The sequence below is a fragment of the Bubalus kerabau genome, chromosome 14 (genome assembly GCF_029407905.1).
Source record: "Bubalus kerabau isolate K-KA32 ecotype Philippines breed swamp buffalo chromosome 14, PCC_UOA_SB_1v2, whole genome shotgun sequence".
NCBI lineage: Eukaryota > Metazoa > Chordata > Mammalia > Artiodactyla > Bovidae > Bubalus > Bubalus kerabau.
Window position 1 is genome coordinate 76,372,328 of NC_073637.1, and position 12,332 is coordinate 76,384,659.

Sequence of the window (12,332 nt, forward strand, 5' to 3'; positions counted from 1 at the left end):
AAAACAGGACAGATACAGGTAAATAATTAGAACATTTTCTTACACCACACACAAAAATAAACTCAAATGAGTTAAATACCTACATAGTTTGGAAGCATTATGGGGACAGAGGTGGACTTGGAGCATAGGTGCATACAGCGTGCTGTGGTGGAAATTTTGTTTATCGTAATCCCATATTTTTGCTTAACTTGTAAAAAAACAACAACAGAAATCAAGTGCTTGGGATGATGGATTAAGAAGAATATTGAAATTCTGTGGAAAGTTTCAAACTGCAGCATATTGAATTTTCACCCTAGTCCAGCAGCTCTGCTGCTCACTTAAATGCAGATGAATGAAGACCCCATTTGGGAAGACCCCTGGTCAACAGTCCAGAGCTGGTGCAGGCCATGCGGGTTTATCAGCAAGTATGGTGAAGAAACGGACATCCCACGAAAAACAACTGCGTGGTGTGAGCCCACCTGTTTCCCAGCCCCAGTGCAACAGTGTAGGCCGCAGGATTGAGCACAGGCGGACAGAGGGAATGGCCTCGTCACCCAGTGCAAAGGAGCCATTCTGGACCAGGTGCCTGTAAGCCTTTCTTTGTATCTTATAAAATGCGATGGATTTGACTGTGTTTAGGTACTAGAACTTAATAAAGATGAGTTTCTACACTTGAAGTCCTGCCTGATAGGGAGGACATTTGTAACATTTCAAATCGGTGATGCATACCTAGCCGACATGATTGGTAAAGCAAGGGAGCAGATGTTTGAGACTGAGGATGGTTCTAAAGATGAGTGGAGGGGAATGGTCTTAGCATACACCCCTATAACGAACACATGGCTTTCCATCATCTAGAAAAAGATCCTGTCTTGTACACGTACCAGCTATTAGACGATTATAAAGAAGCTAACCTTCACAATATGTCTGATTCTAATGATTCACCTCCAGCAGAAAGGGAACTGGGAGAAGTTGCAGACAGCCCGATAGGCAAAAAAATGGAATAGGCCAAAGAAGATGGCTCTGAAAGGACCGGCATGGTCATTCATCAAGTAGGAGCCATACCATCTGTCTAGTTCATTGTTTGATGATGACTTCCATATTTTTGCCTACCATCTGGTGAAAACAGCCTGATATCATGAACTTTGCCAAATTTGTGGAACTATTAAATGTATAATTTGTAGACATAAAGACTTGATTGCTTTCCAGTTTAATGAAAACTTAAATGTCCCTAAGAACACAGATATCTGCCAGCAGAACTGGTTTTGTTCTGAATAGTACAGATTTATGTGACCACAATGCATTTTGTATAAGGAACTCCTTCCTCTTAAAAGAAATCTGTTTGGAAGGGAGTTACAGGCAAGTCTGGTAAAAGCTGAGGCTTCCCTGGTGGCTCAGACAGTAAGAATCTGCCTGCAGTGCAGGAGACATGGGTTCGATCCCTGGGTTGGCAAGATCCCCTGCAGAAGGGAATGGCTACTGACTCCAGTATTCTTGCTGGAGAATTCCATGGACAGAGGAGCCTGGTGGGTCAGAGTCCATGCATTGCAAAAAGTTAGACACAACTGAGCAACTAACACACTGGTAAAAGTTAAGCTAGTATCATAGTCATTCAACACTGTAATAGATTTTACCCACATTCCCCTTCCTTCTTAACACTCTTATTCTGCTGCCATAATGCAAGCATAATTTTGTATTTTTGTTATTGAAAGGTTGTGGCTATGAGCTACGAACAATGCCTGGGGGCTGGGAATTCTTGGCCTCCAGAGGAGAGGATTTCCATCTAGGGCCAGCAACCTGGCTTGATCACTTGGAGCTTTTGTGTAGCAAAGTTTTATTAAAGTATAAAAGAGATAGAGAAAGCTTCTGACACAGACATCAGAAGGGGGCAGCAGAGTACCCGCTTGCCAGTTTTTAGCAAGGCGTCTTATTACTCATTGATCATAGGTGAAAGAAACACCTCAAGGCTGAGAGAGTTGCACCCCACAACATACATATCTGCACAAGGGGAGTCATCCCTGGACTAGAGGTCTAGACTAGAGGTCTCTGGGAGAGATGTGTAAGTCTTGAAGGAAAACAGACCTCCAAACAAGATACATAGTCTCATTAACATACCTTAAGAAATAACATTTCCCTAAGTAAGATGTATTGCTTGGTTGGGCAATTAGCAGCTCAAGGTTAGAAAAAAGTTACTTTCAGGCAGAACGGGCTGTTGTCATAGCAACACAGAATTAAAGGAGCCTCCCACAGTGGCTAAAGCAGGAGCAAAGGAATGTAGAAAAAAAAAAATGTCTGCTGTTTGCCATTTGTCTCCTCCTGGGCTTGGGGACCTCTGGCTTCTCCGGGGAGATCAACCTAGCCGTTAACCCTTTCTTTACTGCCTTTTATTTGAGGTATATATATATGTATGTATATCTACCTACCTACCTACCTATCTATATTAGTGTGTATTATACATATACATGTTATATTTATGTATACATACACACACACACACACTTCATTGGCAGTCCTTATTTTGTGGCTGGGGTGGGAGTTAAATAATTTTCTCCAGTTTAACAGAAGTGTTGGACCCAAGTTATTTATATTTAATGTGTTACTGCTGTTTATTTAAAATTAAATTTGGGCACAGGAAGCACATGGGGACATTCAGCTTGTTTTAAAATTCAGAAGTCCAGAGCATCATTTAAATCTAGAGCCTTAAAGCTAAATTCAAGCGTGAATCACTTGTCAAGAGTTAATGACCCACATTAGAATTTACAAAACAATTCGAAATCTGGGTAAAAGTCTGCCTTTCATTCTAAGCTTTGTCCATTTTTTATTATAAATACTTTTCCAAAGCAAAACCCAGGTTCTTGGTCCACACTGGGTAATGCAGATGTATTTTGGATGGCGCATATGGTCCATTATTTGTACAAATTCAGTTCAGTTCAGTCACTCAGTCGTGTCCGACTCTTCGCAACCCCATGAATCGCAGCACGCCAGGCCTCCCTGTCCATCACCAACTCCGGGAGTTTACTCAAACTCATGTCCATCGAGTCAGTGATGCCATCCAGCCATCTCATCCTCTGTCGTCCCCTTCTCCTCCTGCTCCCAATCCCTCCCAGCATCAGAGTCTTTCTCAATGAGTCAACTCTTCGCATGAGATGGCCAAAATATTGGAGTTTCAGCTTTAGCATCATTCCTTCCAAAGAACACCCAGGACTGATCTGCTTTAGAATGGACTGGTTGGATCTCCTTGCAGTCCAAGGGACTCTCAAGAGTCTTCTCCAACACCACAGTTCAAAAGCATCCATTCTTCGGCGATCAGCTTTCTTCACAGTCCAACTCTTACATCCATACATGACCACTGGAAAAACCATAGCCTTGACTAGACGGACCTTTGTTGGCAAAGTAATGTCTCTGCTTTTGAATATGTTATCTAGGTTGGTCATAACTTTCCTTCCAAGGAGTAAGCGTCTTTTAATTTCATGTCTGCAGTCACCATCTGCAGTGATTTTGGAGCCCAAAAAAATAAAGTCTGACACTGTTTCCACTGTTTCCCCATCTATTTCCCATGCAGTGATGGGACCAGATGCCACGATCTTAGCTTTCTGAATGTTGAGCTTTAAGGCAACTTTTTCCCTCCCCTCTTTCACTTTCATCAAGAGGTTTTATAGTTCCTCTTCACTTTCTGCCCTAAGGGTGGTGTCATCTGCATATCTGAGGTTATTGATATTTCTCCTGGCAATCTTGATTCCAGCTTGTGCTTCTTCCAGCCCAGCGTTTCTCATGATGTACTCTGCATATAAGTTAAATAAGCAAGGTGACAATATAATTAGTAACCTGGATTTCAGTACATGGATTTAAAAGGCAATAGTATATCCATGGTTTATGAGTATTTGGTAAGTTCCTGGAATAACATAGTACTTTTATATTAGAAATGTGAATTTAAGAATGGCACTGTGCCTTTTAAAAAGTTCTGTGGGATATCTTTATTTTTATTGCTGTTATTACTGGTGTATAGTTATGGTCAGAAAGCTTGCCCCATCAGCTTTCTGCCTCAGAGAATTGTCTAGACAATTAACAGCTGAAATTCCCAACAGCTTTCATGGTGCTGTATGTTCTTGATCACGGTGTGCTCTTCGTGTGGATTCATTCCATTCGGTGAGTCCTGCCACGTCAGAGTCAGTCCCCTGCCCTGGCTTGTGGGTGTCACTTGCAGCACCCATTAGCCAGCGTAACCTTCCCTGCAAGTTTGTTGGAACTAAAATAGAGCTGCAAACGTGGTTCATTTAGCTGCAAAACATCAGCCTATCACTTTGTTTTGGAGGATCCCTGACAGTTTGAAAGCTAGGAGAAAAATGTTTTGTGAAACCAGTCCTGTAGAGATTGAAAATCTCACCTACTATTTGGGCAGACAGCATAGATGTGTATGCTGGCCATCAAGCACCGGCTCTGGCGACCCCTCTCGTGGGTCTTCCTGACGTTAGAGAGGATGTAGTTTCAGGGCTGGCTCTGTGTGGTTTGCGTGATGTCCATTTTTGCCTTCAGGGAGGCTGGGCCTCGTGCTGGTGGGCGGTGGCCTCGTGCAGCGTATAAATGCAGCTGTCACGTGTCACAAATACATGTGTCTCACTGCAGATCCGTCATCTGTTCTGCTGGGGGCTCATGTAAGTTTCTGCATGTGCATCTCAAGGCTGAGCCCAGCTCCCCGAGCCGAAGTGGACACAAATGGCTTGGAGAGTGAGCTGTTCAGCGTGCACTGCGTGAGCAAGGCTCGGTGACTGTAGGCTGAGAGACAAAGTCTTTCCTGAGGGTTGGGCCAGTTGAAACATTTCTTGTGTTACTTAATGACTTGCATTGTGGTTGTTCTGCAGGTACCTTTAGTAACTTTTAATACCACATCATCTGCCACTCTCCAGGAGAGCGTGACATGTGATTTATTATCATCATTTTAATCATTGTTCCATTTATTCCCTTTAGGGTTGAAGGAAGGGGAAGGGTTTTTTTTGTTGTTGTTGTTTTTCCTATTTTTCCCCATTCTTTTTCTTTTTGAGGCTTAAACCATGCTTCCTGACCCATGACTAAGTCTGCTCCCCGCTGAGTATTTCAAGTTTCGTTTAGGCTCATGTTTCAGATCTGCATGCATTGTTCACACTTTCCTGGCCTTGGAATGTTGGTTCCTTGTTCTAGGAACACAACATTAATTTCCAAAATTATCATGGGACTCTGGCAACACAAGACATGAATCTGTATAAAATGCATTGGCCTTTCTCATTGATCTGCTGTAGTATTATTGTGTCGTGTGTGTGTGTGTGTGTGTGTGTGTGTGTGTGATGTTGGGCTGCCATGTAAAGCTTCAGAGTAAGACTTTAAAAGCAGATCATCCTTTTTTTGCATTCTCTATTCTAAATAGAATGTTCAGTGTAACTAACTAAATTTGCATGTTAAATATATTTAGGTTTCTTGTTTTCTATGTTTGTTTTTGGGCTTCCCCGGTAGCTCAGATGATAAAGAATCTGCTTGCAGTGCAGGAGACCTGGGTTTGATCCCTGAATTGGGAAGATCCTCTGGAGTAGGGGATGGCAACGCACTCCAGTGTTCTTCCCTAGAGAATCCCATGGACAGAGGAGCCCGGTGGGCTACAGTCCATCGGGTCCCCAAGAGTTGGACACGACTGAAGCAACCTAGCACACACACCCATCCAAACACCCTAGAGAAGGAAATGGCAACCCACTCAAGTATCCTTGCCTGGAGAATCCCATGGACAGAGGAGCTTGGTGGGCTATAGTTCGTGGGGTCACCAAAGAGTCACTGAACAACAACAACTTTCAAAGCTAGGATTCTCTGGTCCATGACTAAAATATTTAAAATGGGAATATCTTTTTTTACAATTATATTTAATAATCTACTAGTGAAATTTTTATTTATGTTTCAGTAACTCTGCCTTCTTCTCATTGAGACGTCTCCCCTACTCTATATCTAAATGCTTCTTCTACAGTGCCACGTGTATTTGGCTTCTCAAGTGAGGGGTTGCCTAAATTTTATTTGAGTCTACCTGGGCTTGATGCTTAAGGAATAAAAAACCAAGGAGAGAATGATACTTTCTCTTGAAGATTTCTCCTTCAGTTCAGGTACCTTACTCTGCTCAATGGTCAAGAAATATGGGTTTAAACTTTGGCAATATCCATTATAAGGAATGGAAAATATCATCATATGATCTCTTGAATTGGCCATTGCTTAAACCAAAATACTCTTTTTTTCTTCTTCAATGAAGCCACAGATACTTTGCTACTGTTGGTTTAAGAGACTAAGTGTTTCCATTTAGTTTGAAGTTGTGTCTTCCCTTTCCAGGTTGAGAGATAGTGGGGGAAAAAAAAAAAAACAACACTTCCTTTTCTTAATTTTTCAAGAGAGCTGGACTACTCCCTAGTCACAGTGCCAAATCACACCACTGATTTATGCAGGAGACGATAAACCCCTACCCTTGTTGATTTTTAGTGCAAAGAAAGCTTATGGAATCAAAAAGTGCCAGACTCAGCTTTGCACTCCAGGAATTTGTAGGAGGGCTTGCAGCACTTGCAGGGTGAAGAGAAAGGAGAGGTGAGTAAAATTTATGAAAGAAGTCTAAGTACTCTTTCATTACCCTCGTTTCTGGTTATTTTAAGATACATTTCTGATACGAAAAAATATGAAAAATATATATCTTAAAATACACTAGGTATTTTTATATTTAAAGGTATTTCATTGGTTTTCAAAATTTTTTGTAAGGCTTTCTTTAAAAAATCCAATGTACATTATAATCAATGTTTTTTTAAAAAATAGTTATTTATTTTAATTGGAGAATAATTATAATATTGTGATGGTTTTTGCCATATATCAGTGCTTTTTAAATTGTCATTTTCTTCATGAAATTAGGGTGTAGTTTGGCTGGATGGCATCACTGACTCGATGGATGTGAGTCTGAGTGAACTCTGGGAGTTGGTGATGGACAGGGAGGCCTGGCGTGCTGCGATTCATGGGGTCGCGAAGAGTCAGACATGACTGAGCGGCTGAACTGAACTGAACTGAAACACTCTTTAATTCAATAAGAATTTTTCACTTAACTTTGAAAACTGAATATTATAAAGTGAAATTGTATTTTCCACTTTAAACACAATGCTATTTTTTTTAATGCTCTAATTGCTGAAATAGGCACCACAGAATAATTTGGATTTCTTCAAACACTTTTTCATGTGTCTCTGTGTTTGTTATATAAATATTAAACTGTGTCCAGTTGTTTCAGGACCTCGTAACGTTTTTCATTCTCAGAATATCAACTCTCTCAATATTTGAAGTCAATGAGAACTCTAGTTAATGGGGCAAATCCATTCCCTGGAGGTTGCATATAGTCTTGTCCTAAAACTAAATTTAAATACTCTGTTATGTTCCCAAGTATTAAGCAAGTTTTTATTAAAACAAATATTCTTATCCACTGAAGCAGACAAAAATATTGAGTCTGAGTGAGGAAAAAAGCCCTAATCAATCAAAACAGGAAAACTTTTCAGGCAAAAATGATACTTTCAGTCTCTTTTTTAAAAGCATATTTTGATGTAAAAAGATACAAATATAAATGTAAGTATAGTATTTACTTGCAAAAATCACAGTGAGATTCTGTGGTATTTAAGTATATTGCTGTTAAGTTGTTAGACTAGGAAACAAGAGTCCAGAATGGCTGTGGCTAAAAGACAAGGAAGGGAAAAGCCCGCAAAAATAGAACAAAGGAAGGTCCGAGGACCGGAGTGAGGACCTTAGGTAGAGCAAACAACACTCCTGGCTAGCCCAATTTACATAGGGCAGGCCCAGGGGGAGAAAAAACATATAAAAAGAGGAGCCAAAGGGCTGGGAGTCTCTCTCCCCCCACCCCCACTCCCCGTGTGCTGGGGAGCTCTTCTCTTTGCGTCTTTGGGTCAACATGCCCTCACGCCTCGAGGATGGATTTTCCTGCTATTATCTAAATAAAATAGAGCTGTAACACGGAGCTGTAACACTTAGTTGTCTAAGAGCTATAACATGGTCCGTTTGAGACCTGAGAGCTGTAACACGGTCTGTCCAAGACACGAGAGCTGTGACATGCTGGGGATTTTAATGTCCATCACTCCAAATCTTTGTTGTGACGAGACACAACCGAGCGGAATACACTCGCCTGACATTGCCATTCATCATTATTTATTCATTGTGGTGAAACATCAATTACTTGTTTTCTAGCACACATTTTTCTTTCTCATACTAATAACACTGACTTTTTTTCCCCCCAGGAGATCACCTCCTTCCTGTTTCAGCTCTTTGCTTCAAGTTGGGACTCTTTCTCCAGCTTCAGAAACAAATCAAATGGCCCAGACTTCAGCCAATTAATAAATGGCAACCCACTCCAGTACTCTTGCCTGGAAAAAACCCATGGACGGAGAAACCTTCAGGCTACAGTCCATGGGGTTGCAAAGAGTCGGACACAACTAAGCGACTTCAGTTTCACTTTCACTATTCCTATGGAGGCAGTGACTGGTCAGGGATGGTCATGTAATACACAGTTAAATGCAATGAGGTTTTCTGCGTCTGCTTGGATAGACTCTTTTTTGCACTGAATATAAACCTCAGAGGATTAGTGACTATTGTTGTTGTAGTCATTTTGCAAACATACAGAAAATGGAACCAACTTTAAGGTAGCATATGCAGAGAAACAGAGATAGAGAAACTGATTTTTGTATCATTGCTTGAGTCATTTGTAGCCTTGAATGAAAGACAAACCTGGATATCCATCTCTGGACTCCTTAAGTATTTGATAGAATAAATCCTCCTCTCCTTTTTTTTTTTTTTTGTAGGGGCTTATGTTGTTATCAGTGACATTACTTTACCAACAAAGGTCCATTTAGTCAAAGCTATGGTTTTCCCAGTAGTGATGTATGGATGTGAGAGTTGGACTATAAAGAAAGCTGAGCACCGAAGAATTGATGCTTTTGAACTGTGGTGTTGGAGAAGGCTCTTGAGTCCCTTAGACTCCAAAGAGATCCAACCAGTCCATTCTAAAGGAAATCAGTCCTGAATGTTCATTGGAAGGACTGATGCTGAAGCTGAAACTCCAATACTTTGGCCACCTGATGCAAAGAACTGACTCATTTGAAAAGACACTGATACTGAGAAAGACTGAAGGTGGGAGGAGATGGGGACAACAAAATGAGATGGTTGGATGGCATCACTGACACGATGGACATGAGTCTGAGTAAGCTCTGGGAGTTGGTGATGGACAGGGAGGCCTGGCGTTCTGCAGTCCATGGGGTCGTAAAGAGTTGGATACGACTGAGCAACTGAACTGAACTGATGTTTTCAACAGCAGAAATAATTCTAACTGATACATTTATGAAAATTAATGGCACTGTTCTTGCTGCTGGGGGTACAAAGGAATATAAAACACTTTTTCTAACTTTAAGGAGCTCAGTTCTTAAAGAAACACACATACACAGAGGTTATTCCAATGTATGAGAGTTATTCATGGGAATGTGATAAAGAATTACAAGTTGAGGAGGAAGCAGGCCAGAGAAATGATCTCCAGAAAGGTGATACTTGAAATAATTTTTCAGGGAAACACACTTTTAAATAAAATTAGCCAGGGATTTCTTCCTAAGTTTCAGTTTCTCCAAAAGCTAATTCTCACACCAAACTTTTTGGGTATAGGTAATTTATTTGGGAGATAATTCCAGGAAGAACAAGAGAGTGGGGGGAAATGAGACCGGAATGGGAGAAAAAGCAATGAAGGGTACATTGACTAAATTAGTATTTCAGCTGTAGTCCTGGAGAAAACCCTCAGGGCCGTGTTATCAGCGTGCTGGGATCCAGCTGGAGGGAAACTGAAGAACGCCCAGAGGTTACAGGGTACAGCGTCAGTTTGTATCTGCTACAATTCCCATTTTTTGTGGGAAGACTTATCTCCTCCCAGTTGTTTCTGTGAATTCCCAGACATCTATATTTTCATTGTTTTGATTGGTTTTGAGCTTCTAGTGAATTATCTCATTGTAGCTGTTTTCTTCTGTCTGCTTTGTGCCAACCTCATGTGGATCTCAGCCATTTATCTCCAATTTCCTCTGCAAACTTAAAGAAGATGTTTTTCCAGGGTGTGTTTTGATGGATACATATGGGCAGCACAAGCTTTAGAAGATGAGGGTATTGGGAGAGTTTTTATCTATGAAAAAAATATATATTTTAAAATTTAGTATGACACAATCTTGGTCGAGATAACCCGAGGTCCCTATCCTGGGCTGTGTTCCTCAGGCATAGAGCCTGAGATAGGGATTCTTGTGGTTTCAGTGAAATCTGTAAGGGAATGAAGAAAGCAGGATAGGAAAAGGGGAAAAGCTAGGGAAACCATGGATCCTGGAAGGAGCTCTGGAATGAAAATAGCACCACACTATTCTCCTTGCTAGAGCCCAAGGACAGCTCTTTATGCCTTTGCATTAGCCAGTCATTGACTGCAGGCTACCTCTCAGGCATTTCTGAACTAAGAGCTCCTGTTAACAGGCATTTTTCATGAGAAAGGTGCAGCTGTGAGCTGTTGGCATCCAGTGCTCAGAGAAGCTGGCGGATGGGTGTACCCACACTTGTTTGTCAAAGGGGATGTTGTTGGAATGACAAAAATCCCTACTACGGACACTTTGCTATGATGAGTTCTCACTGGCTAGGCTCCTCCAGAGGCTCTGGCCTTCTGCAACAGGGCTCATCTCCATTTGTTTCTCTCAAGACTCTTTTGCTTCTTCAACTCCTGGCCAGCTCTATGACTTTTTTTATTTTATTTTTTATTGGAGTTTAGTCATTTCACAATGTTGTGTTACTTTCTGCTGTACAGCAAACTGAATCAACTCTTTGTGTGCATAATTCTCTCTTCATTACCAGAGCATTGAATAGAGTTTCCTGTGCTATACGTAGGCTCTTATTAGTTATATATTTTATACCTAGTAGTGTATATATCAGAGAAGGCAATGGCATCCCAGTCCAGTACTTTTGCCTGGAAAATCCCATGGATGGAGGAGCCTGGTGGGCTGCAGTCCATGGGGTCTCTGAGAGTCGGACACGACTGAGCGACTTCACTTTCACTTTTCACTTTCATGCATTGGAGAAGGAAATGGCAACCCACTCCAGTGTTCTTGCCTGGAGAATCCCAGGGATGGGAAGCCTGGTGGGCTGCTGTCTCTGGGGTCGCACAGAGTCGGACACGACTGAAGCAACTTAGCAGCAGCAGCAGTGTATATGTATCAATGCCAACCTCCCAATTCATCACACCAACCCACTGTTTTTTTCCTTTGGCGTCCATACATTGATGCTTGAAATAAAAATTGACTTTTGATATCGTATGAAACAATTGATTCTCAATATCCCTTGAAAAAGATCTTCCTTTGCCTACCCAAAGCTTGTCCTGAGTTAAATAAAGGGCTACTCACTCAAGTTATTCTGGTTCTTGATTAGTTTTATGGAAAAGTCTGCAGACACCTTGGAAGTTTAACCTCCACTCTCCTTTATCCATTTCTGAATGTGGAGATATACTTTATCACTGAAACAAATGTCTGCATTAACAGAAGAGTTTATTGTCAGTTTGCTTTTCAACAGCAATGATTTTATCTTTGTAAAAGATGAATAGCAACTAAATGAGGAGATAAGCTTGCTTTTGGTGAAAAAAGCAGCATATGTAAAGATGCAGAGAACTGAACTTGGCAGGTTTAGGGAACCTGCAATAATTAAATTGGATTTGAGTTCAAATGGTGCAAGGATCTAGCAACCAAGTGAAATGAGATGCAGAGGTAAGTAGGTAGGGGTCATAGGTTTAATGGATTCATATGTGATATTCCTGGAGAAGGAAATAGCAGCCCACTCCAGTATTCTTGCCTGGAGAATTTCATGGACAGAGGAGCCTAGAGTCAGACATGACTGAGTGACTATCCCTCACGTGATATCAAGGAGTACAGACTTTACCCTGAAGACATGCTATGCTTATTTAGACCGGCATTTAAGAAAGACTGTTCTCTATCTTCCCGGAGGAGTTTGGACTTGAGAAGGGCAACAGTAGGAAAGGGATGTCAGTTACGGCGCTTTCCTACGAAAACAGGAACAATGATGCTGTTCCTGAAATAACACTATGACAATATGATACAGAGAATGGTAAGTTTAGATGACATATGAAAAGTAAAAAAGACAGGACCAGATGATGAATAGGATCAAATAAGTGCAGTGAGTACTCAGGAGAGATTACCAACTTTGAGTAATATTACATAATATTCTCTCATCCCCTATTCTGGTTTTCTCTGCTCTCAATAAAATAAAAATGGTATTATGCTCTACATATTGTTTTATAA

The 12,332-nt window shown here is 41.1% G+C and overlaps 1 pseudogene; it reads left to right on the top strand.

Moving 5' to 3' along the window:
- Nucleotides 1-331: 331 nt before the first annotated feature.
- LOC129627339 (spindlin-1-like) lies at nt 332-1,110 on the top strand (annotated as a pseudogene).
- Nucleotides 1,111-12,332: the final 11,222 nt, after the last annotated feature.